General features: G+C 48.8%; 1 long non-coding RNA gene and 1 pseudogene across 1 annotated transcript; both read left to right on the top strand.

The window, feature by feature from the left end:
• The first annotated feature begins 5,222 nt into the window (after window positions 1–5,222).
• LOC119101126 (uncharacterized) lies at window positions 5,223–9,099 on the top strand. The gene is made up of 3 exons (XR_005094504.1): window positions 5,223–5,279; window positions 7,492–7,638; window positions 7,875–9,099. It is a non-coding gene; the product is annotated as an uncharacterized LOC119101126 (long non-coding RNA).
• Window positions 9,100–13,513: 4,414 nt separating this feature from the next.
• LOC119101789 (uncharacterized) lies at window positions 13,514–16,581 on the top strand (annotated as a pseudogene).
• Window positions 16,582–26,588: the final 10,007 nt, after the last annotated feature.

Genomic DNA, 26,588 nt, shown 5'->3' with positions numbered 1-26,588 from the left:
CATTTTTTCTCACTTTGCGAACCCTGATAATATTTGGGTTAAAAAAAGATGTTGCAGCTTGTATCATCGTCACAAACACAAGATCCCTACCTTAGGTTACCATTAGACGTCACATGAGGCGAAATTCGTGTTGAGATAAAACACCTTGGTACACCCGTTTGAGACAAACAGGGCGGAAAATAGAAGTAATAAATACCTCAAACATACTCGTCCAAATCCATGACACGTGACCGGAGAAGCGGAACAATTGCATTAGATGAACCGACCTGACCTGACATGACTGATTTGACACATGACCTGACATTAGCCTGAGCTGCTATGACCTTAGCCTGAACTGACATGACTTCAAAATTCAGTGCTGAAAAAGTATACACAAAACATGACAAAATTCTAATTTTATGGTATGATCCTAGCAGAGAAGGATACGTTCGTTCGTTTCACCTAGTTACGCAGGTCTACGGTCAATATTGCTGGTGTACTTGCTCTGATATTGGTTTGAAAATACTGGTTTCAGTTAATCTGAGGTCACTGAAGATTTCAATGATTTCTAAAGTAATCTGCACTGCTTGTAACATTGTCAGGCATGTCATATATGCCACATCAATACCCGGGTGCAGTTGCACGGGATAACCACTGTTTGAATTGTTTAATTACACGATTTGATTCTTAGATATAATAGACACAGCGTACTGTTGGCGCCAGAACGTTAGGGGCTCCGTATTCCGGACATTAATTTCGAACGGACCACCTGGTATGACTGCACTCTTTCCTAGTATACGTTTCAGACCATGTGACATTTTTTCTTAGTTGAAACGCAACTTAATGGAGCGTTCCTTTCACTCATCATGTTAGTAACAACGCTGAAAAATCGATTGTAGGTAAAGGCCACCGTGATGCATGCTTTGACGTCAGATACATAGTCAGGACGTTCTCCTGGCGCAAAAGCTAGATACCGGAAGCAAAGGGACAGGATGGGACAAACGAAACAGCAGAGCACACGGTAGTGCATGACAGATGGCACGGTAGGACAGAAGACTTGGGCGGGGGTGGGGGCAAAAATCAAAGGATTGAGTACAGACGGCCGAAAGCGGGGACAGAGGACAAGACGGCCAAAATGAAAAACAGACAACGGATAAACACAAAACCCGCCCGCCTTGGCCAGCGCACACATATGTTCTGTTCAAGACAAAACAGAACAGGACAGGACAGGACAGGGCAGGACAGGACAGACCCGCCCATGACAGGCTCGGCCTTATGGGAGTTTTTCACCTTCGCCTAATGATGGGGTCTCGGGGCCTTCCCGAAAGGTGTTGGAAACTAGCAGGCTATGGCCACGGCAGACACGACATCGGAAAGCTCTAGCCAAGCTGCATTAAATTGGTGTGATTGAATATGGGTGAACGTAATATTGGACAGATCAATCAGGTCATATGCATTTAATTAGAACGCCTAGCTGCATCTCTTATGTAAAGAACTTAAATTACTAAGACAATGGAGAGGATGACGTCATATGGGTCCGGAAAGCTTTGCCAGAGGAGAAAAAATAGTGAACATCGCCTGGTGTGCCCTGTGACGTCGTTTTCGTCACTTGGCTTTACAGCGCACTCAGATGCTGAGGCTACGTGGCATCGCCTGCCTCCCATCCTGGCAGGAAGAGTGGGCACCGCGAAGAATCTAACCCCGTAGCTCTGGTGTCATAGACGCGCAGCTCTACACTATCGGTACCCATGCGATATGGCATGCCAGATCAAAGTGGGCAAGGCTGTTGCTGCATTGACTCACCCAGCGATATTAGGAAACTTTCATAGCTTTAACACTATTAAATGCCGCAAAAGAACACCCTCAAAAAGCAAATCTGTTCACAAAAATCACAATTCGACCTAGCTTGACCTTGGGTGAACACACGTGACAAAAGAAACCAGAACGATATTAACGCACAACAGTGAAATTGATATGCGATTCAATGGTCAAAGGTCATCGCCATTGTCACTAGCTCGACATCCGCACCAGGACATAAACATTGGCATCTGGTCCGTTGGCTATTCATCCCCTCAAAAAAGTACCGTTGTCATGGGTGGCCGAAGGTGCTACCAATTTAGACTGAAAGGATAATCTGACCAAGGACCTCTCATCTGCGTTAACAAAGGCAAAACCGACCCTACGGCTGTTTGAAAGCCGGTAGTCCAAACTTGGAGATTTCAAATTGAGGTGCTATTGTGTGGATGAAGTGCATTTTTGAGACAGATGGTCGCAGTGGTGCAGCTACTGTGCAGATGATAGCTGGAGAGCGTCAGAGTTTGTGCGGAGGTCGTGGCCGGATGAATATGGACCTCGCCAGATTATCCACCAAGCGGCAGCGAATGGTAAATATTTCTGTGAGATGTTTCGTGCCTACCAGTCTCACAGGCTCGGAGCATGCAGTTGCCTACAAACTTTGATTTGGGTTTTGCGCATTTTTCCGGCCTCTGCTCTGACCCAAGGTCACCATCTTCTGGAAAGTATAGACCATCGGTGAAACTTACCCGCAAACAAACTTTTTACAAGTTGGGGCACTTATGGTGACCTCTGACCTGACACAAGGACATTACCTTCTGGACCGAATGGCTATCGACCACGGCGCATCGATTGCTACAGGCTTCGTGCCGATCGGTCGCATACGCTCGGAGCATGGGAGCTCCGAGCATACGTTCGGAGCTCAGAGCATATTGTCTGCAGACAATATTGGAGATATCGAACGTTTTTTGATGACGTTTGACCGGACCAACTGCCACCATGTTTACAAAAGGAGAGGATTCCAACAATGGGGGATCAATAAGTGGAAGTTTTGTATTGATCTGTTACATACGCTTAGAGACAGTGATGCTGTCAGGTCAATTTTTCCACTTTTTGGAATTTTTGGCGACCTTTGACGTATCCCAGGATCACCATGTCCTGAAAAGGACAAGCTATCGAGCAAGCGGCATCAAATTGTGAAGGTTTCGTATTGGCCGGTGCCATAGGTTCGGAGGATGGCATTGTGAACAGGTCTTGGCGGCTGTTTCCTCATTCCCGTTCTTGGAAACTTGGAAATATATATATATTCATATACATTATAATATATATATATATATATATATATATATATATATACATTCCCGTTCTTGGAAATATATATATATATATATATATATATATATATATATATATATATATATATATATACCTCTAGAACCCATCTGTCTACCTGACTGATCTGAATCTGATTCAGCTCGTGACACTGTTATTGACGCTGAATAAATGAACCTGAAAAAGCTTGCTTTCACATTACAAAACCTGCATAATAAATATTTGGAACTTCAATATGACATAATTTTTCTATTCCTCATCAAGCCTTGTAATTCATAACTTTAACTTTCATCCACTGATCTCAGAGTAGGAAAGGTACACCTAAGCAGCCGAAGTGAAATGGGCAGCTTATACAGATTTAGAACGTGCATCAGTATGTGAAACACATGCAGCCTTGGTCCAGAGGATCAAATTTCATGGATTCTTATTACCTTGGCCCCGTACATTTTTATGGTACTTGATGCTGGTTGATGCGCAGTAATGTTGTGACCGCGCGCGGCAATGGCGCCGGGGCCGCGGCTGCTGTGTGTTTGCAGCGGTGGGATGTTCGGTATCGTAGTTAGTTAAGTTCCAAGGTTAGAGTATAGATGACCTGTTTTACGATTAATTATGATATGTTCTGCCTTAAAAACAATGATTGATGTACAATGCTCTTTTGTAACATGAGGTAGGAATGTATACCCCGACCATCGTGTCATTACACGATCAAGGGAGCGTGTATATCGACTCATGAGTCGATATACTGAAAACGGCCCCCCAGTGCTGATCACGTCGGATCCGAGTCGATTTACACATAACTGCACTACTGTGTAAATCAAGTCAGATTTATGACGTCACGTTTGTGCATGCGCGCTCGCTTGCGTTTGCGACCGGTGTCCGCGCCAGGGGGTGCCATCCGTATCGTTCAACACTCAAAAAGTGGCAACACCGGGCTTGCGTGAGAATAGAGGTAGTTTGGAAGCAAAGCCTGCATGACGTCAAGTATACCATATTTGATGACGTCAGTGGCACGGAAGCCTCAGTTAGTCAGCTGACTGCTACACAACCCATTGGGTTGAATGGCGAATACGTTTTGGGGGCGTGCGGCTGGCGCTTCCCGGTTGGACTCTGAATGAATGGTCCGTGGTTTTGTCATGCAAACACAATTCTGGAAGGGTGATTGAATCTTGGAACAGTTTAACCTCATCAGAATTGTATATTCTTCCGTGGTGTACATAACTAGGGGTTAAACGTCATGCGGCGTTTGTAGCGCATCGCGTATCGCAGCTGCTTGGCGCTTCATGTCAGGGTTACGATTAGTTGCCATGACTACGCCGTGATCTCCCGTGCAGTTTGTCTTGAACGATTGGAAGCATGTAAAATGCTTGGTTTGAATATTTTATTATGCATATGTGTACAACCCTTAAGTAAAAAACACTTGACTGTAGCATTACAAGGCCAATATCATAGCGTTTTACTGTACTTACCTTACTGTACTCACATCACTGTGATAAGAAGAGTGGAAGCTATTACAAATCAATATTGCAAATGTTCATATAATCATACCTATAGACAGAACAAATTATGCAAGTTGAGCTGTTCAATTCTGCCACCAGGCACAAAAGGCACGGACAAGCCTAACGCTATCTAACGACAAACCAGCCTTGGACAAGCCCAAGGCTATATAACGACAAGCCTGGTCATGGAATGCAATACGCCACAAACGCTGCATGACATATAACCCCGTGTTATACCATACATGCAAAAATCGTACATTCTGATAGGCTAAACTGTTCCAGGACTCACTTCATTCCAGAAATGTGTGCGAATAGCGAAATGACGGATGATTTCTTTTCAGCCCAAGGGGAACCGCCAGGCGCACGCCACCAAAACATACCCACTATTCAAACTAATGTGTTGTGTAGCAGTCAGCTGGCTAACTGAGAGGACTCCGTGCCGCTGACGTCATCAAATATGGTATACTTGACGTCATGTAGGCTTTGCCTCCAAATTATCTCTTCTCACGCAAGCTCGACGTTGCCACTTTTTCGGACTGGACGGTTCTACCTCGTTAGGTAGCCTTGGTCCGCGCCAACCCGCGGTTTTGAATGCCGGGCGTGTTCAAGGCCATATAACATGGGCGTGTTGAGGGGTGGGTGTGGGTGGGTGAGGTGCGCCGGCCACGAGGGTTGAAGGTATGTGCTTATTGTGCGTGCATGAAGGTATGTGCGTACCAAATGGAGTCACAAATCAAATGAAGTAATTTCTTTAAAAAGGTACGCGTTGCCAGAGACGAGGCGTAGGTCAAAATCAGGGTGGTTTCAACCAGGGACGACGCAGCAGTGGCATAGGGGCTGTCCCCGCCTCCCCCACCCCCTCTTTGCCGGCAGGCAGGTAGATGGCAGCAGTTCCAAAGCAGGACTTCCTTTAACTTTGAAGACCCCATTTGTGGATTGAAAGTATGCTGTTCTTGGTGACAAAGCCCTTGCATGTGCCAGGAGGTCATGTTGTATGGTACCAATGCCCTTTGCTGCAAAATTAGAAGGTCCAGTGTTTTAAATTGTCAGCATCTATTTACCTGAACATAATGCTTATAACAATTTGGTAACAGAGCATATGCATGCAATTTTCCTTTCCCTTTCCTTCCTTTCAAGACAACATTGCTCAGGAGGCCCTCTGTGAGGCAGCCCCATTTTGCTGAGGAGGCTCCTTGAAAATCCTCCCCCAAACTGAAAATCCATGGTGCCACCCCCTCTGTCAGCATCAGTGGGCTGGATGGATTTTCCCTCACTTGTTTCTACTTTGTATTTTAGGTAATTCATTAAAGGCAGCACATACTTTGTACTCATACCCTTTGTTATAAAGGGGAGCAGCTTTTATGAGCTGATTGAATGTTGCAGTGGCTATAGATAGGATAAACAGTAATCTTCAGCTGATTCTTTGAATGCCTGCCTTCTGGTTTGAAAAGGAATTGGCCTATCCTCACTGAAAGCAAGACTAGGTAGGTGTTCAAATCAAAATCTATGGATTTTGTTTAAATGTTGGAAATGACTTTACCTCAGGTGGTATTAATTCCAGAAAAGATCTGACAAATACTAATGCTCCCAACAAAATTGCATGAAAGCTGTAAAGTAACAGCTGGGATTGATCAAGTTTTTTTTTTCAAACTTAAGCATTGACAAGCAGATACCTTGTGAGCAGGGTACACAATTGTAACAAAACACAACTGACCGAAAACAGCTATTTATCAATTTTACAAACTTTGGACAAACAGCAGCTATGCTTTAAAAGCAAATTTGGATCTAGTGCGGTAAGACAAAATGTTACTGGAAAGGTGAGCTTCGTCAAATGTATTTCAGGACCCACTAAGGCTAGAATGCAAATAATAAACATGCTTGGTTGTTGTTGAACTGTTCATGTACTGTCTGCATGTATGTAAACTTATTTAAAAGCAGGGTTGGTATCATATATATATATATATATATATATATATATATATATATATATATATATATGTACATTGTATGTGGTGTACAGCCGTGATAACTTTTTCATGTAGCACTGATGGTCTGCCCCTGATAGTCTGATGTAGTACTCCTGCTATCTGGCATCCTGGCCCCTGGTGTTCTAGATCAGAAGGCCCAGTGTTGTGTTATGGTTAGCCCTTTGCTGGCTTGGGAGGCTGTGTTACAAGCTAGGAAGCCTTGTACTGGGTTAGCAGGTACTCTATTCAAGAGGCCCCTTTGATGCATGAGGTGGCAGCAGTTCCAGGTCAGGGGCTCCTGACCTGATATTACTGCCCTTGAGAGTCTGGTGAGATACTCCTTCCTCCTGGTACTCTGGCCCCTGGTGGCCAGACCTGGCACTCCTGCTCCCAATGGTCTGACCTGGTACTACTTTCTCCTGGTGGCCCTACCTGGTACCACCGCCTGATAGTGTGAATTGATACCAGTGCTCCTGGTAGAATAGTACTGCTGTCTCATGGTGATCTGACTTGGTACTTGTGTCACATGGTAGAAGGACTTGATACCTCTGCTCCTGATGGTCTCACCTGATGTCCCCATGCTTAGTGATTTGGGCTGGTATTCCTGCCACCTGATAGGGTACCCCCATCACTGATGGTCTGGCCTGGCACTGCTACTGCCAGCTGGTCTGACCTGGTACCCAAGCCCCCTGCTTGTTTGGCATGGTGCCTTGTGCCTGGTGGTCTGACCTGGTGCTCCTGATGATCAGACCATCAGTGTGTGGGGTCACCAGATCAGACTACTGCGGTCAGAATTACCAGGTCAGGCCACCAGGAGGTGGGTACCAGATCTGATGCCAAATGCCTGATAGTTGACCTGGTACTCCTGATGATCTGACCTGGTACCCGTGATGATCTGACCGTCGGGCATGCTCCTTTTGCAGGCCCATCTACCAGTGGTGCTCCTCAGTTGACCCGGTGAGATGTAGGCTCTCCTCTGCACCATCTTATGATGCCTCCGCGGCTGACGAAAAACCGCGGTCGTGCTAAAGCCAGCGTCAGCACAGTCGTGGGATCAGCAAAGAAATAAGGTAAGTTTGCTTGTGAATTGATATGACCTTCCATTGGCAATTGTTAGTAAAACCACATCTCGAACAGAAGTGAGTGGGCAAATATGACACGCTCATATGCGTTGCGTTTCCGGTCATGACTAACGTGTATCGATCAATAACACATAGGACGACGTAAAACTAGTTCATAATGTTTCTGCTCAGTTGGTACCATGTCTTTATGTGTGTTTTTATTAACTTATTATTTTCTTCTTCAGAGTACTGAACAGCAGTGGTGGATGGTGGAAGCGCTGGATTACACCATCCACGTACTCGGCTTTAGACCCGTCATCATCATGCACCGCGTGATCACGGCGTTCCATGAATTGGACATAACTTCGTTCATAGGAAATGCCTTGACTTTTCCCGGGTACCTGTAGAGCTCTTGGGCTTGTTATTTTGTAGAGAACATGCCCGATATCTATATTCGTTTGCATGTCATGATGCGAATAGCTAGTTTGCCAAGACACACCTTCATGTACATATATGAGTATTGCAAGCCCATCCAGAGACTCTGAAAGTCTGGAAGCATTTCCGACTAACTGTGTTGATTGGTTCCAAACTGGATAAGCGTTGTAAAGTAGCACCGCTCACCAGGCAATGGCTGCTTACGTCCAACTTGTTGCGCCCCTGGATGTGCTTGCAATATCTCCTCGCTGATCGAGGAGAACGTTGAGCGAGCTTAGATATGTCATGTACCTGGACTAAGTGGCTGACGTGAACTAAGAAGCCTCGTCAAATGTCTTTGATGCGTTCACAGTCAACATTTCTACATATGCGAGAACTGACTGGGTAATTGTGGTGTATGGCAGTTGTTTACGGCGCCTACGCGCCAGGCAAGTGACAGTTACGCGAGAGAGTTGGCCATGGGTGGTGGCACGTGGCGGGGGCGCGACGTGTTAGGTCTCCTGGGAGGTTATATTATTGCTATTGTTGTTATTACCGAGGTATTGGGCAAATACTCACGGAAACACCTGACTTACTGTTTGGTCGGCCTGTGAGAGCGGGCGATATTACTGTAAATATACATTTGCCCCATGTGAAGAAGACAATGTATGTACAAATGTATGTACAATTTTGTTTTGTGCTAGTTTAACCAGTGACCCCTAGGGCGAATGTGCTTTTAAAAATACCAATTTGAGAGCATTGCTTTGGCTACTTATTCAAGGTGTCGTGCCACTATTAAACAATTGCTTAGTGTGCTCAGCACTTTTCAGCCATGGTTATTATTGATGATGTTTTTTGACACTGGTTGTGCTCACACGCTTTCAATCTAGTCAAGAAGAACGTTGACGACTGTGCCTAGTGGTGGGTTTTCATGCATGTCAGCACTCAGGGTGTGCCTTTGCTAGTGTACGGGATTTATTGGCGTATGAGAAAGTCTTCCTGACATAGCGAGGCATGCCTGGCCGCACCAATGCGGTAATAGACCTGCGCTGTTGACATGGTTGCTACTTTTCATGGTATGCATCTGTGGTAAGCTCGTACGGCTGCCTGCCCAGAACTGTATGTCGTGTACCCTCCAAGGCTGTGGGTATCCCGGAGAGTTCACTGACCTCAATACTTAAATATATTTAAAGCAGACCAACTCTGCTGAAGTGACTATTGCGCGCTGTGAAAATCCCACGTATCCACAAATACGTCTGATGAAGTCCAGCAAACGTCTAGTGAGTTTCATCGGTATGCGTAAGACCACTGGCAGCTCCAGTGACGCCTCTCATTGTGGATGCGTGGCTGGGTCATGTTCACGCTCATTTTAATCACAAATTATTACGACAGCTGGGTTGTACTCGGTACAATTACAACATTAGCGTGGGTGCAATATTAAAATAACGTGTGCTATTTGTGTGCAATATTAAATTACATGTGCAATATTAAAATAACGCGACTAGATTTGCACGTTATCAATCGTCCATCCGTTCTCACAACTTGGCAAACAATAAATTATGTATCAGAATTTGAGCCGCCAGAATATGTTACGGAGCAGCAAACAAGCAGTGATTACACAACAGGGCAGTCTACATCGCCCAGACTGGCGCAAAGCACATTGTAGGTATAAGAGGTTGTGGTGATCGGCGGTGGCGGGATAAGGTCGCGCAAATACGAAAAGACCCGCGTGCTGTCGATAGGTGAGGGTTGGCGGACCCAGGACGCCCATCGCTGCCGCGCGGGTGACACGCTGGCGTAAATCTGTGCGTGTGGTGAACAGGAACCGGATCTCCAAAGGAACCCACGAGTCATTACGGGCCCTGAACACAGCGAGGCTGCCACGGGGGATGACTAGGTCACCGCGCCAGCCCAGCGCTTGAACAGTCGCCGCCATTGGATCTTGCTGAAGAGCATCGGTGACGATCTTGGCCCCACGGTTAATCACCCTTGCACTCTATTTAGGTGACGCGCCGCGGCCACACCCCAGACCGAGAGGCAGTACAGAAGATGAGAGCATGGGATTGGATGATAGATTTACGAACCTCGGGCGACGAATTTGTTGATTGTGGTGTTGATTGTGGTGGAATTTGTTCATTGTGATTCATCACAAACAGCCAATATTGTTGGTTGTGGCGGATTTTATGCAGGCGGAAAAGGATAGGGCCGCGCATTTTAACATAGGATGTGAGCATCTCCCAAGAAAAGGTACCTGCAATAAGATCCCCCCCCCCCCCCCCTCAGCAGTGGGCGACGAAGGGCCTAATTGGTGCCGCGCACTGTCCAGGTGAAAAGATAGGGTTTCATTTCAGGATTGTGAAGTACCGGGAAGAAGAGCTCTTTTGGTTGGCTTCATTTTAAGGGAGTTAGATGTGAAATAGGGATTAATCACTTGAATGGTTTCCTCCTGTCGTGACTTCGAAACGGATGGTGGGTCTGGATGAGTAGAGTCTAGCAGTTGGGTGTGATCGATAATTCAGAGATTCATTTTTAAAGACACTAAAGAGGATAGGATCAACCAAGGATCCATTGAGGGACACCGTGAATCGACAGAAGAGAAAGATTCTGCCTCTCACCGTCTACCTTCGACCAGCAAGGTAGCTCCCAGCCCACTTCGGATCAATACAATATCACTGCAGCTTTATCAGAACGACGCCGTGGTCGATATAAATAAAGGCACGGCTGAAGTTAACGAAAGTGACGGCCACGATGAGCTTAACCCCAATCCGAGTACAGCTCACTCAACGGTATCGTCCAGGACGTCTTCGGCTGAGTGACAAGATCTGCACGCGTACTGTGATGTAGCTAAAAGAGCATGGGTACCGAGGTTTGGACGACAGCCGCATGCACACAACTGTTTCGTGCGACAAAACAGGCAATGTTGATATGCGTACGAAAATGACAGCGATTTCACGGAAGACATAAATGAAGAGCCGAAGGAAGAAAATAGAAGAGCGAAGAGAATATCTACCGCATTTCATTATTGGTGGTACCCTCATTAGGTACCGCCAATGTTTGTCTTTGACTGAGGTTCTTTCGACACAGACGTCTGCAAGTGTCCTAAACCTGAAAAACGTTTCCCATAGCGTTACGCAAAAGCGAAGTTCCTGGTTTTAAGTTAGCCCCAAGTTGAGCGACCTCAAATTCACAGACGAAAGACCGGTCTGGATGCCAAACACACCCATATTGGTACCGCGTGTAAATCAGTTGGGTAGCTTCAGTTTGGTTACCTTACAGTACTAGGTTCAGTTAAGGTATCGAACTGTATTCAGAATGTAGGTTGCATAGGCATGAACGTAGGTACAACCCACGTTTGGGTTTGCCGATTTCGGTTCCAATTTTTGTCTTTTTGAGTGAGGACTTAGCGAAGTCTTCCATGCATTTCTCCATGTTACGTACCGCGTTATCCAACGTTCAATCATTGCGATTTTCCAGCCCAGGGGAACGCTACTTATATTAAGTCTGCTTTTCCAAAGGTGACTTCAGATAGTCTTATTCGAAAATTTAAGGGCTAGGGTCGGGCATTTCTTGCCATTGCGTTTTGAATATTCGGTACTATTACAGATGTTAATTACAAGGCCCTAGGTTAACCGGAAGTAACCTAACTTGACCTCTGAAATCGAGGATACACTTGCTGTATAGAAACTCTGGGCGAGGATGCATTACTGCATGAGGAGATGTAACCACAGCATTGGGTCAGGCTTCTAAGACTTGAAGTGCGTATCCTAAACACTGTTACATAAGTTGCATCACTAATAAATTCTGACAGAACGTCTAACGTCCCCAGACGAACATGGGTTAGCCAAGGTGAAAAAATTGTTGACGCCATTTCCATCTACACTCAACGTGCACGGGATCATGAATATCTCTGCAGAGCTCAGAATAAAAACTTGGCAAAGCTCTGAGGTCTATCCCTTTGGATAGAACCAGCTTAACAATCTAAAAGGAATAACACCGGTGCGTTATTTTGTATGTCATCTAGCATCACCTCCATTCTGTTAATTATTACCTGCTATAAGATACAGACGGCAAATTGCTTTCCAGTACCTTTCATGGCTTCTTGCCCCAGTGAAGAAAGTTAGAAATGCGTAAAACACGCCCAAAATCATGCCGGTGGAAATCCGCCGACCAAAGCTGACGAATTTGTGTGTATGAGAGGGGCGGGGGGGGGGGGGCGTTTCACCATCAAGGAGTCTCTTTGGAAGCCCTCCGCACCCCTCATCCGTTACCAAGACTGGATAAAAGCCGCACACCGCAAACCACCGTGTGACTAGCATGCGATGCTGCATGGCATGCCTTTTAAGCAATATGATGTTAGGCACCTGCCTTGCCTGGTACATGCACACGTTCACGCACAAACGCACGCATACTGTATACACACACACACACACACACACACACACACACACACACATATATATATATATATATATATATATATATATATATATATATATATATATATATATATATATATATATATATATATATTCGTATCTCTGGACAGTATGTTCTCAATAAAGTAGGCAGATGTTTAGCTTCAGTGATGCAAAAATGAACTATGCATGGGCAAATGCATATTTTCAGCTTTTGTGCGTTTGTCTGCTGAAATCACATCTTTCCCTTATTCGGCAAGTCATAGATCAGTTAGCCAGTTCGCTGCGTTGAATGCACTCTGTTTCCTATGCAGATCACATCACGATGTAATTCACAGGTGTGTATCCATCATGAGTGCATCTACACAGAGCACCTTCTCTGCTTAAATCCACTGGCGAGCGGAATTACACAGAATGGCGTTTCTGTGTATATCACGTCTTGAGTGCATCTACACAGAACACCTTCTCTGCTTAAATCCACTCGCGAGTGGAATTACACAGGATGGCGCTTGTGTATATCACGTCATGAGTGAATCTACGCAGAACACCGTCTCTGCTTAAATCCACTCCGGAGTATATATACACAGAGAGGCGCTTATGTGTAAATCCACTCAGTTCTGAGTCGATTTACTCCTGAAGCCACGCTTGTGTAGATCTCACAAGTGGATTTACACAACAGCGCGTTTATGTGTAGATCAACTCAGATCTGAACCGATTTGCTCAGGAGTGGCATTCTGTGTAAATCCACTTCGTAGTGGATTTAAGCAGAGGAGCTGTTCTGTGTAGATGTACTCATGAGTCGATTTACACGCGTCCTTCGAACAAACGAAAGATGCCGCTAGCACAGCACTGCCAACTTTTGGTACAATATCCTAAATCTGGTATTAATGCCGATTCTGGTATACTTATAGTATGTGTCGATACCTACTAGTCAAAACTTCGGAGTACCCCGTGTTGTATTGCCCTGAGGACGTGTCGATCAAGTGTGGGGTGGTGGGGCGTCGGATAGCCTTGGGTGGGGCGTGTTGCAGGTCAGTTTGTTATTTGGTCTCCATTTGAATACATTAACGGATCGAGGATCATTCGGCTAATACCGAATGTCATTAGCATTTCGATTATAAATGATCTTATCTAGTTGAGGATTTACTAGATCAGGCTCATTTGCAATCAGGCATAAGATTGGCCTGATGTCAACAGCTATGATATGATAGATACGTCTTGGTGTCCGAATACACGCGGTTCGAGCATCCATTATGGGACACAGTCAATTTTGCTAGGAAACCGGTTGCTTCTATGCCATTGGGTACCTCAGTTTTGCAGTTTCAAACTGCAGTTCCCCATAAGTGCATAGGCTGTATTTAGATGTATACGTGCGAGCTATTGCCAGCCCAGCTGGTGAAAGTGGTACCGCTGCTACATGGTGGGTATCATTTATGCACTTATGCTATTTCCTGCCTTATTTCCTCTTACTTTATAGTTATGTTTTCAATAGAATGCATAATTTTCATTGAGCATATTATGGTGAGCATTGACCAATTCACAGAAGGTGGCAGACCAGGCTGTCAAAATATGTGGGGTATATTTGATCCTGGCTGCTTGCTGCCTGCTTCCAATAATATTTAATTCCAGCCAGTATACTAACCAAGGTTAGGACCCAGCAACCTATGTAAATATTATTGCCCAGATATATTTAGAAGGGTTTAAAACCATAACCATAGAGTTTGGTGGGGTCCAGGTATGCTGTAACATCAACACAGGTCATTTTATGTGTATTTTGACCACCCTAAACAAAACCACAGTAGATTTGACACCAATTAAACTTGTTTCAGGCCTCAGCAAGCCCCAACATATAGTTGTATTACCTTTGACCTGTTAAACACACTGTGCTATTATGAACTGTCTGGTATCCTGTTGCCCAGATCAACAAATGAATCTGTTCCTTGCAGGTGGCTGCTGCAGACACCAGCTGGATGAGCCCGCTGCGGGCCAAGACCCGCTGCCAGCGCGCCAGTGTGTGGCTGCTGGCAGCGCTGGCTGCTGGAGTGACCCTATGGACTGTGTACCAGAGGGAGTCTGCCCACCCAGTCCCCCTTACTGCCACCCACAATGGGGGAGTCTTTCACTATCCTGTGTGGGCGGAATACACAGCGCCGTACCGCCCCGACGCCTGGTACAACGCCACCTGCTTCGGCGGCCGCCTGCAGCCCGGCCTGGCTGCGCTCGGTGATAACCTGCTGCTCTGGCGGGCCGCCGACGAGCCGCACTGCCGCCAGCTGGCCGCCCGCTTCGACGACATCTTTACCGTCGAGTACCGCACCTCCAACGTGACTCTGCTGCCGCCGTTCCGCGCCAAGGTGTCGGGCTGGATGGGCGGCTCGGAGGCGCTGCTGGCCGCCGTCGAGCGGCAGCGCATCCTGCTCGTCACCGACAATCTGAGTCTGCAGAGCATGGCCTTCAACCCGGGCCGGGCTCGGCGCCCGCAGCCGCGCGGCTCCGGGCCCGGCCCGCTCGAGCAGCTGCGCACGCAGGCCGAGGGCTCGCGCACCTCCTGCGACTTCTGTCGACACAACACGCTGACAGCGCCCGAGGAGGACGCCATCAGTTCCAAGCACGCCGTCGTCGTCGGCAACACGTTCAAGCTGGACGGAAGCCACGCGCTGGTGCTGTCTCGCGTGCACAGCCCGCTGGAGCTGAGTGAGGCGGCTGTGGTCGACATGCTGTCGCTGGCCGATCGCTGGTGCCGGCTGGTGCACGGCCGCCGGCCCGAGCGCCGCTTCCCCACGCTCATCTGGGACCTGGGCCTGCACGCCGGCATGAGTCAGGTGCATCCACACCTGCATGTGATGCTGTCGCCCCGCCACTACGCCGGTGCGGTGGAGCGGCTCCGCGTCAGCGCGCGCCTCTACTGGACCCTCCACCCGGCCGAAAACTATTTCTCGACCGTGGCGGAGGTGCACGCGGCACTGGGGCTGACGGCGCGCCTTGGCTCTGCCGTCGCCGTCGCTGTTGTCAACCCGCTGCTCGACATGGAGCTATGGGTGCTGGATGCGGCTGGCGGGCGTCGACTTCCGGCGGCTGTATGCGCTGGCCGTGCGCGCGCTGGAGCGTCACCTCGGCCGCTACTGCCACAGCGCCGGCCTGGCGCTGCCGGCCCTGGGCGAGCGGGCCGGCCGGCTGCCGGCGCTGGCGCGGCTCGTGTCGCGCGGAGACTGCACCGCCGTCCGTGCCGACGTCTCCTCGCTGGAGCTGTTCGCGCTGAGCAGCATCTCGGTCGACCCGTACGACGTGATCCGCGAGCTGCGTGCCACCGTGGCCGAGGCGGCGGCGGGCGGCGCCGCGCCCCCTCAGTGACGCCGCGTAGAGACGCCCGGTCGGGCGCGGGGTGCACATGCTGCTCTGCGGCGGCCAGGTCTTGCGTGGTTTTGCTTTTATGCTAGTTACTCCAGAGACGAAACGTGCCATGACCTTCGCTTGCAATATGATAGGATATGAGGTTTGAGTTGCTTGTTATGCTTGTAGGTTAGTCTTTCAATCAGATCTGCTTTTCACGCTTGTATGTGTTTTTCACGGCTTCGGTGATCCTCGGAATTCCGTGGGCTTTATAAAAGCGAGGATGGTTACATTTGTTGCATTTTGGTGTTGCGGGTGCATAAGTCGCACGCGTATGAAGCTTTTGTGGCTGAGGCATATGATGCTGATCCTGAGCTGCGAAGGATTGGGTATTAGCCCACCATGTTGGCACTATTTTGCGATTGAACACGCTTAAGTCCAATGTTTTGCTCTTTGCTGTGGTCGCATTGTCTCAAGCTGCGTTATTTAGCGTGGCATTTGCGCTCGTCGCTGCTTTCACCCGTTGCACGTTTGCTCTGCCATCTTGTTATCTGTTATGGTGACGGATTTGCTTGTACTGTTGCCATCCACACCGGTGATTTTTCTGTACTTCGTGCAGTTTTTGTTGTGTTTTGCTTCATTATTCTCGTTCCTTCCCTTGTTACAAACATGGTATGTTCCTCTGGTCTCTGTGCTTCGGCACCAGCATTTGTTATTGCCGTATGTTCCTTGTTAGTTCCTATTTTTAAAGTGCGTTTCTTCCAGTGGTCTCAATATACACATCTGATCAAAAGACACTTAGTTAGCTCATTACTGAATGTCATATATCTCGACGCAGCTCCGTTACATTGTTCCAGCATGTACATTGGATGGGTTTATGGGGGTGAGTGTCCGCGCTAAGCAGGGCTTGTTGCGTGACATTTAATCTAACGGCAGAATTCGTCTGCGACTTTGTTGATGGAATGTTCACGTGCTGCAATGCACGTCATGGTCTCCCCAGTCATCTGACCTTGCGCGGCCGCTGCCACCTGGCGCGGGCCATCGCATTTGGGGGAGGCAAATAGCGAGCGCCGAAGCAACCCGATTCCGCCCAACTCGCCGCGGGCACGTTGAGAAGCAGGCGGTGTAACTGACTGAGCCGCAGGAGCGGATCTCGGGGTCAAGTGCGCCGCAGCAGCCGTGCTTTGGGGGGGGGGAGGGGGGCGTCGATGTGCCCCCGAAGCTGATCCGTGAAGAACACAGACTGGAAACAAACAAGTTTTGTCGGTACGAAGCTGCCCTTCACAGGTGGCCAACTGTCTTAAACGCTGAAAGACGCGGTGCGAATGGGTGGTTAGTGCGGCTCCAGTGTAGCATAGACTTGTGAGACCCACCCGAGCCGTTAGGGAAGCTCGTGGTACACTGACTCGGGATAGTGGAGCATTGCGCAATAAACACTATTTTGAAAGTGGAAATTTTGGGGACGGCAGAAGGCAACCCAGATCCTAAGATATAAGAATCGCTGCAAATATGTAACCCTCGTCCAGTCATAAACATAAACTAGATCAAAATGTAAAGCCAAACCTGAATCCAAATCACGCCTCGAGACGTGATATTAGTGCCGACTTTCAGAGATGTGTTTAGAAGTGGCTCGCTAACCGTTGTTTTAACACCCCTTCTCTGCAGCAAGTTACAAGCACAACACAGTGAACGCCGACGCGCTGTAGCAAGCTATTTGCTAATCATGCGTTCGGCATAAGTCACCGCAGCATTTCAGCTCGGCATCTGTATTTCAGGCAACCCCAGAACGGTGCTGGTGCTTGTTTTACAGGTTCTGCTTCATCGTCTTTGGTTGTCTTGGCAGAAATCCTAGGCATCTATATCACCGTGCTGAAAACTTGGATTCTCAACATAATTCGACAAACTTGACTTTCTTCTCAGTGGGCGTGTGCCGTGTGTGGTGTGTAGTGGGATGGGTGAGAGGGTGGGCTAGTGTTTTGAGTAAAAAATAACCCGCACGGCGACCATATAAGCTGACGAGGGTGTCAGAATGCCCCAACTGTTGCGGATTGACCCGACTATTTACAATATAATGCACAGATAAAAACGATTACGTCAATTTGGCTTAAGTGTGGCGTAACTGTGTTTGTCAATACATGACAGTATAGTCCGAGCTTTATGTTCACAAAGCTCACGAAAACCTGTTGCATAGTCACTAAGCTGCTTCCGACTACTAGTCTAAAGTATAGCTGCTTTGTTTGGCTGGTGCCAGGCGGACAGGGAACACAGACATTTGGTAAGCGTAAGCGCCCCCTGCGCAGCGTACCTGTGCTGCCACCTACCTGAGACCAAACGGTGTGTCTTGCGCTCAAAAAGCTGCGCAGCGTGCGTCGAATCAGTCACTTTGGCTCTGCCATGCTGTCCTATGTACAAGCACTGTGTACCCCGAACGACCCCGAGTTGCATGCTAAAAGCGGCATGCAACACCGCGAAAACCTTTTCAAAACACAGAGACGAGTAGCGAAGTCATGCTGCGCCTAGCTCGAAAATGCTCCCAGCACCCGCACAGACCAGCTTAGCGGTGACGAGTAATGTCCCTTGTTTCTTTCAAAATGGCCAAATTAGAGCTCCTTCCTCCTGGGTGTGCATTGACCCGACTATTTGCAATATCATGCAAAGGTAAAAACGATTACGCCAATTTTGCTCTATTTGCACCTGAGTAAAACCTGAGGTTTTCCTGTGGCATTTTTGTGAAATTGCAAAGTTTCTTATCCGCGACAAGCTAGTGACACTTAACGTGTTGCTATGTTTGGCAAACGAATGCATGGGATTCCATTCTGTTCACTGATTACTGTCTGCGTATTTGCAATAAATTCTGTCGAGATAAAGTTCTTCAGCAGGTACTAGCAATATTATTTCTTTACAACTACATTAGCATGAACCATGAAACGTTGCTGTGTAAGAAAATAAAATTGCATAGGTGCCTTCGACTGCTCGTTTATCAGTTGTCATCAAGTCATGATAGATTCGTGGTGAGAACTTGCATCAGCTGACATAAAATGTGTTGATCCCTAATATCTTATATATAAGATAATGTTATATATGATATAATAATATCTCGGAGTAGACAATGGTTCACTTCTGATGCCGTCTGCGCGGTCCGCTCAGTTAGCAGCAATCAGCTGTTTGCATTAACATCGTCCTCACGTGTGTGAAGTTATGTATTAAGGGCCCTAAATATTAATCCCAAACCTCAAAAAGTTGACAAGGGGTCTTGGCCACAGACGCACAGAGTCAAAACGCTCGCCATTAGAACTATGCTGCATCTTCCGCTAAGGGATTATGTAGTGTGCCAAAAGAAGGCTAAAAGGCGTTCTGAAGCACCAGCTCTTCAAAAGATGACATGGCTGGCCGAACGGACGGATCACTGCCGCCAACTGTGCAGGTCTTGCGGACGCAGTTGGGGAGGCTCGTGTAGAATAAAGTGCCCTTTTTAGGTATGTACGGTTCCTGGTGGGCCTCACCGGCCTCACAGCACCGAGGGGAGGGGCATGATCCTATTGTTCGTCCACGGACGTCTTGGTTGAGAAATCAAGCTCATTGCGACAAACCGGTGCCTCTGCCCCCCCCCCCCCTCGGCGGCTGTCTGCTAATCGCACAGCAGAAGTGTTGGCTGTCCAGACCAGTTTGAGGGCGGCGCGGCAGCCGGGCCAGCCCTAACGAGAATGGATGCCGTTTGGATTGGTGCCGTCGCCGGGCCCCAAGTGGCATCAGCCATTAGGGCGACCGGCCGCCGTCCCCACCAGACAAAAGAACAACAGCGCCGGCCCCAGCCGATGTCCATTTGTCAGAGGGGCCATCTCCGACGCGCGAGCCACGACTTTTTGATGATGATGACTGATTGGTGCACTTATTGGAGGCTGCGGCCGCGGTCCAAAACGTCCGCAGGTCTCTTAATCACGTCCAGAGCGACCGGGGTGCGAGCCCCGGCCGGACCCGGAATATTGGCTGCTACCGGCGCCGTCGCCTAGGGCACACTTAATTTGATGGCGCTTACCCTTTTTGGCGGTGCTGTCGTGGAAAATCGATGGTTCCGTTGCCTGCCTGTTGGCGCACGAGAAGCTCGCCTAATCTCTCGCGAAGGCACAGTTTTCACAGGGAAGGGTGCTTTCTAATTTGCGGCACTTGCCGTGCCATGGCGAGTTTCGATTTTGTGCGAGGGTTTGTGCTGAATGCGGCTCTGGAATAACAGTCCACCCAACACGTTTAACGTGAGGGATTTTCCTCAAAGATGACCCGATGGCACTATGGCACAGCGCTTCACACGTGTCCCACTGCCCTGTAAATCCTAGCTTTGACATGTGCACAGGCGTGGCCTCGTTTAAGGGTGCTTTCAGTCTAAGCCTAGCTTCGCTGGATCCAGAACTCTACCCAAAACTGACACAATATTGCCCCATCGCAAAGCTGAACGTTTTGAAATCAACTAGCAGTAAGCTAGACGTCGTTAATACATGAGTGGATACGGGGGGCGTAGCTTCGCAAAATGCGTTGGGAGGGCTTAGCAGTGAAAAATGAAGAAAGCTGCCCCCCAAATAGCCCACAAACAGGATTTTCTCCAATCTAGCCCACTTAATCCTGAATTGTTTTGGGGAGGGGGATGGAAGGCTGGAACCCCTACAACTGAAAAGGAAGCTTACCCCTGAGTACTTATCTTTTATTTTGCATTGTTTCCACCCATGGGGGGGAGGGCAGGTGTTCCGTCGGCCATCCGTCGTGACATAACATGTGCCCGACCGTACCCGGCAGTGCTGGGCATTGCTTGAATCAGCTCCAGTGACACCAAGCCGAGTTTTTACCTGCCCGGACCCAACGGCGCCGGATAGCCCCCATGCTGACCCGTCGGCCATCACCATGCCGACAGACAGCGCTATTGACACCAGACAGTGCGTCTGCACCGGCGCGGATCCATGGTCGCCTGACGCGCCTGCAGGCTCGTAAGTGGAAGACAAATGGCGACGCTCACTTTGCGGTAATCGGCGCGGCTAAAAGCAAAGCGACAGCCGGCCGGGCGGCTGTATTTATTGGGCTGGCCCGTGACCTGCGGCGCCCCCGACCGCGGCCGTCCGGTGCGTCCTCTCCCGCGGCCCAGCCGCCCGCCGGCCCAGCGCAGGGATTCATCAGGGCAGCCCCAAACAGCGCCACTTGATGACAGCTGAAAGTAATGGGGCGTCGCTGCCAGCTCGCGGGATGTTCAAATGAATCTCCGATAGGTATAGTGTGGTGATCTTGACGCGTCGATTAACATTCCGTTGTTAAAACCATACATCATATTGATAAGTTACTCCGTGGAGCTCCAATGACACCGTAGTAATGCCAGTCTATTGTGCGCAGTAAAGTTGTCGTCAAGATTGAAATGTTTTTGTTGGTGATGAGCGCAATGTTAGCTTTCTAGTGGTGATCGCTTTACATCTATGCAGCCTCTTTTTACTTCCTCACGGCACAAAAAACTTCCTCACGACACTTCTGCTCTGCCTGATCCCTCGTCATCCCATGCCTCTCCCTGCTTGCTAGACTGCCGCCATTCGTTAGAGTGTCATGATGGCTTATTTACCGTTGGCTCCGGCGTGATTGCCCACATCTCCGCCGATCTCCCGCCCCTTCTCCCTTGTCATCTCTCGCCTCTCCCTCCTCCCCCGCCATCCCTCGCGCCCCCTTCTGCCCGCGACCCTCGTCTCGTCCCCTATCCTGCGTCGCTCGCCGCGGCTCCTCCGACGCTCCCGCCTCGGCCACTTTCCGCCGTCGGCGCCGCCTGGCGTCTCGGGAGCAGTTACTAACGACGTAACGATGAGAGATGATGCTTAATCTCAACCGCTTTGGGGACTCACAAATTACATTTTTGCCCGTGGACAAAACAAAGGATAGATATTATGATGTGTCTAATGTGCGCTACTCGAGAGAGCTGAATGTGCGAGATACTTATCGTTGTTTGGTACGATTTGGTATGATGCACTGCGATTAGGACGTTTACAGGCCTCCAAGACTATAAATATATTCTGATGCCAAATATCTCTGTTCATATCATGAGAGCTATCCATGCCAGTTTTCAAGGTATTGTTAAAATTGTGAAGCGAAGAAGATCGTAGATGTTTTACATCAATCGGGTGGACTGTTTCCGATCTAACGGGTGACTACAGGAGTGATAATAGGAAAAATACATAAACACATAACTTCAGCCTTTTCTCGATGCTCTGTTGACAAATGAAATGACGGCCTTCGCGCCTTCGAGCTGTCTGCGCGCCTCCGTGCTGTCTGCCTGGCTTCCTACTGTGGCTGCCTGGCTGTCTGGTGGCAGTCCCACGACAGCGCCTCCCGATTCGTCGCCCGCTCGTCAACGTCTCCATCGCGATCCGACGACGCCGGTCTGCGTCACTACGCCCGCAGCCAGCCGGCGTGGTTTGCGACGCGACAGGCGCGCGTTATCCCGTCATAATTCGGCCTGTCGCCCATTAGGCGTGGGCTGGCGCGGCCGCTCGAGTTACTGCCCTCCTGTGGCCCCGCGCAGCGACGACGTCCTCGGCCGCCACATATACCAATCCCATCCCGCCGGCGCCGGCGTTTGCATTAAAATGGTATCATTTCCGAACCAGCAGTGATTTAACCTGATCAGAATGTATGGCCGCGCATTAAGCCAAGGTTCTTGTGTTTTGCGAGAATGTAGATGAGGTATTAGAAGTGGATTTTCGGGTAAGACGCGCGAGACAGCGCTGAGCGCCGGCTCACGAGGTGCGGCGAGTCGACAACAGCTCACTATCTTCCCGCGGGAGGATCTCGGATGCGGTGTGGGAATGAACTCTGGCAGCAGGCGAACGGACAATCTTATCGTCATACGGCTGGGAAGCCGGTACTAATCGTTCGAGAAAAATAATTGCCATCTGAGATGATGCAGGTTCCCGTTGTAAAAGATGCTACTTAGAGCATGCACATGCTTAGACGACGTACATAGAGCACAGTTCAGGGGCCAATAACTCTCTAAACGAACAGGTAAACCATGAGTACTGCGGCCTTGAGTGTTGTATGTATTTTTGAACTAGTCCGTCCATTTAAATGAATTGCCCGCCAGACATACAAAATATTTTGCGTTTCAGGAAACTAAGCCGTGTTCCTGGCAGTTAAGCATCGTATGTCATGGAAGTTGTCAATGGGATGTCAATGTCAATGCCATGGAAATCACAAGTCAAGTTGCGAGTTCAGTGGTAATAGATACGGCTTCCTGCGCTCTGCCGTTTCCTTGGGTGTTGTTACTGTGATGAGTGAATGATTTAATGATTGTAACATTAGCGTTTATCTTAGTTAAAGCAATTAAGTTGAAGACTTTCGAATGCTGAAAGCAGCGAGGCTGCATATTAGTGCCGACTTCCTTCTGCGTGCAGGCTGAATCGGTTCCAGTAAAAGCATTCCCCTTAAACTGATGAAATACTGTAGCTTTGATCTATTGGCCTTGGTTATTCATCCCTTGTCGGGTAACATGAGCAAGTGTGTGACAAATTTTTGAAGTGTCTCGATGCTTTTTCATGCGGCGCTGCAGTCGCATCCGGCTCCTGCACTGTGCCGCAGTGCATGAGACTGCAGCGCCCAGCACGTGCCGAGCGTTTCAGCACGTGCACGATCCGTTCCCCAGATTTGTCGCTGCTGACGGCGGACGCGGAGGCGTCGGACCAGAAAAAGTTTCTCACCGAAAAACTGCCAACTGGGCTATCATAACAGCGACCGTTCCAGATGCGGGAATTGGCACAAAAAGTGGTGCCGATGGCGATAACAAAGGAAATCTGTGCAGAGCTGGACTCGACACAGAAAGCGGTGACAAGCGACCTATTTATGTGACGGCAAGGATTTCGAGCGATGACGGGGTGGTAGAAAGCACTAAGCAAGCCATCATTGGTTGAGGGGCACGCTGCATAGTCGGTTGCGCGTAACTTGTGCAGTCTTTATATTTATATGCCATAGAAAGGCATGAACTTATAAGGAAATGACATTTTAGCAACAAATAACATAAACATGCTGCAGCATAGGCATACTCTTGTAAAGAGTACGTGCTCGTTACACGAATATATGAATAACTAGCCAGCGTAATTGCAGTACGAAGGTGTGGACTTCGTATGCTTTATTCACTTGTCGTTAGCCACTAATACCTCCAGGAAGAAGCCTGATAGGCCAACATAATTTTGGAGATCAGCACATGCTTGACCATCATAGCCGAATGAGAGAACAATTTCCCCAAAACACTCTATTCGGGAGAAGGTAATGCAGCACGAATGTGCTAAGTGGGTCAAACGGAGCGGGGCGTCTCCAGCGAGGCATGCATTCCGGGACGATCGCGGGCGGCCGCCACTCGATTCACGTCTGGCAGCGCCGGAGGGCGGCTGCGCGCGCCGCCGCCGGTCGCGTGTCCTCCGATGACAGCCATTAAAGCGGGTGGCGCAACGCTGCCCTCCGCGGCGCGGACCGTGCGGCGGAAATCCGGCGACGATTCCGGCGCGGGGGCGGTCGCGGTGCCGGCCGGCTCGGGCCGTGCGTCCAACCGCCCCGGCCCGGGCCGCGTGTTATTATCTCGCCATTTCTATGACAAATGGAGAGCAGATCTTGCGGCGTATCACCGGCCGGGCAATAAGTCGGCGGCGATACATCAGTGGACGCGTCATCCGCTGCCCTCGCCCAATCAATACTGGAGACATTCTATGCATTTTGAGGGTGCATTTGCGACCATTGCCGGGTGTTTGTCATTGTTTAGGAGGGCGGCGGCCGTTTGGGATACGGTTACGGATCAGGCGAGTCCGGGCATCACTGCCAGCAGTAACGGCGGTGGAAGCTGTCGGTGAAAGGACAGCTGAGCTGTGCGCTCTGTCCGCGGTTCGCCACGGGGCCGACGTCCAAACTCACCACTGAAGTCGGAGCACCACTAAACCGCTGAAGTCGGAGCACTAATAAACCATTGAAGTCGGAGCACCACTAAACCGCTGAAGTCGGAGCACTGCTAAACCGCTGAAGTCGGAGCACCACTAAAGCCATTGAGATCAGAGCACCACTAAACCACTGAAGTCGGAGCATCACTTAACCACTGAAGCCAAAGCACCACTAAACCGCTGAAGCCGAAGCATCACTAAACCCAAGTGGCTGGCTAAGCAGAGGACGGTGTTTTCGTGTCTGGCACAGGTTCCAGCAGAGATGTTTGCAAGTCATTGAAATGTACGCCTGCTTTTTGAGCCCTGCGTTTATTTGCACGCTTACAAATTTGTAGTGTGCTTAGTGCAACATTTACACGCCCAGACGATGTCGGAAAATAGCTATAGGAAGGAAATTAAAGGATGCCTTCAATCGGTTCAACTTGCGAGGCCAGATTCAGACAGATGGCAAAATGATTTGTATCGTGGAGTTTCCAGTATTTGAAAGTATCAATCAAATAGACGCAAATATGCATCCGTTCGCGCCCCACTAAGCATCTGCATCCCGCTGGAACGGCCACACCATTGCTCAGACTGTCACGGGAAATATTTCACCGAAATGCCGCTTAGAAACAGCGGGGTCCGTCGCTTACTTGACTTATTAAACAATTTTCGCTGTTCTGTGTGGCTCACGTGCCAGCCTTTAACTCATTTAGGCCTTGCTAACTTGCGTCATTTATTTAGGCTTTAATCAACTGCAGTCCCTGGAGGGTTCCATTCCGTGTTTCTCATGCTCACCGCGCCAGATTAACGTCCAAACTGTCTTTAAATCATTCTTCTAGTTCGTTAGTCAAAAACCCCAGAAGAAAACTAATTGAAACCGGTTGGGAAGGGACCACGAGGCGAAGCGGATGAATGGGCGGTTGAGGCGCAAAACACAACGGAATCGTGGTGTGGATATTACACGTTTGCTTCTCACTTCATTGTCTGGTAAGTTAGGCAAGCACAGGATAAACAGGAAACTGATTATGGGTGCACGCACACAGAGAGGAACACAGAGAGGAACACACACACACACACACACACACACACACACACACACACACACACACACACACACACACACACACACACACACACACACACACACACACACACACACACACACACACACACACACACATACACATACGCACACACGCACACACACACACACACACACATGCATTTTTATAATGCATCCGTTATCAAGATCAATGCACACTCGGCTTGGGCAGTTTTGTCCGTTGATTTTATTAGTTTGGTAGTTGCTGCGCGACGTACAAGCAAATTCGTAATACAGTTACGAAATGAGGTCCTAGGTCTAGTGTTTGGCTTTGAAAATGACTTATAAATCCTCATAAGTTAGCAGATACTTGATCCTATGATCGACAGTTAGACGAACTTCTGTGGCCTGAGATCTCGACGACTTGCTCTCACCTAATAACACAGTAAAACCTTCATATTTTCTGAGGTGACTTGCTCATCAGGTGCTCAGTTGCTCAGATGACTTGCTCATGTCAGCCCGGTGATGAACCAACATGCATGTAAATGAACAGAAGGAATGTAGAAACCCACGTATCAAACCCTTGCAGGCATTTTATCGCCCATCTCCCTACAGCCTCAAGCGTAATGCTTGTCTCGAGTTGCTTATTCAGAGCTGGGGAGAGGTCCTGAAAAAGATGGAGCCTTAAGAACCGTCAGCTTCTTGACTTTGGTGCATGTTGTCAAGGTGTTAGATTTTTCAGTGAGGCGTTCTGTTGTTATGTAGTTCAATAGATAAGATCAGAATCAGACTATCAGGGAAAATCAAGGTTTAGAAACCCTTGCTTTGCGTTTTGCT

This window comes from Pollicipes pollicipes, unplaced genomic scaffold (assembly GCF_011947565.3).
Source record: "Pollicipes pollicipes isolate AB1234 unplaced genomic scaffold, Ppol_2.1 Scaffold_4881;HRSCAF=5763_pilon_pilon_pilon, whole genome shotgun sequence".
Classification (NCBI taxonomy): Eukaryota; Metazoa; Arthropoda; class Thecostraca; order Pollicipedomorpha; family Pollicipedidae; genus Pollicipes; species Pollicipes pollicipes.
Note: the sequence above shows the minus strand (reverse complement) of the source record. Positions and strands in the feature narration are given on the sequence as shown.